The sequence below is a fragment of the Sapajus apella genome, unplaced genomic scaffold (assembly GCF_009761245.1).
Source record: "Sapajus apella isolate SASKATOON/1434 unplaced genomic scaffold, GSC_monkey_1.0 scaffold2, whole genome shotgun sequence".
Classification (NCBI taxonomy): domain Eukaryota; kingdom Metazoa; phylum Chordata; class Mammalia; order Primates; family Cebidae; genus Sapajus; species Sapajus apella.
In genome coordinates this window covers 36,282,308-36,284,912 of record NW_022436942.1, presented here as the reverse complement: position 1 = coordinate 36,284,912, position 2,605 = coordinate 36,282,308, and the positions used below count along the sequence as shown (strand labels likewise).

At 50.2% G+C, this 2,605-nt stretch overlaps 1 pseudogene; it reads right to left on the bottom strand.

Moving 5' to 3' along the window:
• Window positions 1–43: 43 nt before the first annotated feature.
• On the bottom strand, window positions 44–2,175 carry LOC116557001 (annotated as a pseudogene).
• Between the last annotated feature and the right edge of the window lie 430 nt (window positions 2,176–2,605).

Below are 2,605 nucleotides of genomic sequence, written 5' to 3'. Positions count from 1 at the left end.
TTTTTTTTTTTTTTTTTTTTTTTTTTTTAACTATTTAACTTGTTTTAATCTTTCTTCACAAATGGTGAAAAATACTAAAGTACAGACAATGAATAATCATAATCTTGTGGCCAACGTTATAAATATGGAATTATAAATTCTGGTTTGAAAAATAAATCTGGTAGTCAATGCAGCTCTGCGGGGTCTCTGCATCTAGTAGGGCCGATCTCTGCACTCCTGATCGTGCTCGCCTTTATCTATTTTTCCAGGTCCTCCATGTCATCCTCTTCTTCCCCCCATCTGTTCCATCAAAGGTCCAAGGGCCCCCCCAGGGCCACCTCATCTTCCTCCCCCAAAGCCACCTTGGTCCATGCCCTGGCCATGATGGAAGCCACCTCTGTCTCCACCACGGCTACCTCTGAACATTCCACTGGGACCGCCATGAGCCATGAAGCCACCTCTTCCTCCCCACATGTCACCAGGGCCACCTCTGCCACGATCACCACCCAGGGGTGGGAGGAAGCCTTCAGGCTTTGGGACCACTCACTAGTTGCACCCTTCTCCAGGCGAAGTTCTGGTTTCCACAACCCAGATTGGGACATTGCCAGTCTCCAGCCCAGTGCTGGATGTTTCCTCCTCTGGAGGGGTTCTCTCAGGAACCCTGGGGTCCTCTTGGAGGGAAGCCTCCTCTATCTCCTCCATGGCCTCCCATGTGACACATGGATCCCCCAGGACCTCCATGGAGTCATGGCAGCATCCCTCTGCCCTCACAGAGTGGCATACCACCCCACATACTGTTCATTGGAGGCTTCTTCTGAGCAAGAGATACTTTAAGTTTACTCCCTTGAAAATCTTTCCCGTCAAACCACTCCATGGCAGCCTTCACAGGACACTGTGGATCTTCATAGGACACTGTGGCATCACCTTCGGGCCCTCCTGTTTCCTTGTCCAGTTAGATGTGGATCATGGGTTGCCCAGTTCTCTTGTTCATCTTAACAACCCCATACTGCTTAAGAAGTATGCCAGATCATCTGAAGTCACACTGTCATTTAATCCTTCTACATAAATTGCACTGTTGTCAGAGTCTTCATCTGGATCTACAGGTGGGCCTAAAAAAGGATCTGGTCCTTCGACCATGGGTCCACCAAGCTTATTGAAGCCACCTTGCTCTCCAGTGCTGCCCATTCCACCGCGTCCTACTCCCCACTCACCCCTGCTCCTGTCTTCATAGTCAAATACCCTCTCTTCCCTGGCCCCAGTTATCAGGGCCACTCATATTCCAGTTCCCTCCTGGTCTGGAAAATCCTCCAGACTCCTGCCCATAAACACCCATGCTACTGGGTTGGTCCTGTCAGAATAAACTCTGCTGCCCATAGTTGCTGCTCAGTTAACTATGTTGACTTGGAGCCTGGCTGTAGGATCCTGTTTGGGTTGAGTAACTAAAGGGAGGCTGCTGCCCATAGCTACTCTGCTGTCCATAGCTCCTCGGCTGCCCATAGGTATTCTGCTGAGAGTAACTGCTCTGATCATAATTAGTCAGCTGTGTAGAGGAATAGCTGGTAGGAGGGTAGGACAGTGGTGTGGTAACTAGCTGCATGGGGTATTTCCCAGGTACCTGGTGATAGTGGTAGTTACTCTGTCCATATCCTAGGCTGGGCTGGTTGTAACCTCCTGTGCTAGATTGAAGTTGACTAGTCTCAGTGGCCTTGTTACCATCCTGCAGTCTTGTAGGTGCAGTGGCTGCTGGCTGGCTGCCCATAGGCTGGATAATCAGGCTGAGTGCCATATGCAGACTGAGCTGCGTAGGAGGCCTGGGTGGTGGTGACTGTGGCAGTGGTGGTATCATAAGCACCAGTGCCATACCCCTGGACAGGCGGGCTGTATGCCTGGGGGGCAGTTGGAGTGGTATAACCAGTAGGAGGCAGTCCATAAGAAGTTGCATACGCAGTCTGCCCATAGGTTGCAGTGGTCTGAGCCTGGGTATAGCTGACATCAGTGGGCAGTCCATAGGTTCCATAGCTTTGTCACCCATGTGCCTGGGTGGTCTGTGCACATCCTTGAGTGGGCTGGGTGGTGTAAGCACCCTGCCGCACTGCAGCTTGGCTATAGGTTCTGTAATCCGTGGACGCCATTTTCTCTCTTTCCTCTTTGTTCTCTCAACATTCGTCTCCCTCTCATGTTCCCTCTCATTTTTGAGATGGAGTCTCATTCTGTCACCCAGGCTGGAGCGCAGTGGCATGATCTTGGCTCAATGCCACCTCTGTCTCCCAGGTTCAAGTAATTCTCCTGCCTCAGCTTCCCAAGTAGCAGGGATTATAGGCACCCACCACCATGCCTGGCTAATTTTTGTATTTTTATTAGAGACAGGGTTTTGCCAAGTTGACCAAGCTGGTCTCAAACTCCTGACCTCAGGACATCCATGCACCTTGGCCTCCCGAAGTGCTGGGATTACAAGTGTGAGCCACCATGCCTGGCCAATAGAGCACTCTTAAATGTCTCACAGATGACTGTTCCCTTCCCAGTTGTGCTATTGTCTTAGCTGTTTAGCTGTAAGTGAATTTACCTCTCTGAGACTTAGTTTTTCATCTGCAAAGTGGGTTATACTTCAAATCTCATAGGTTGTTGT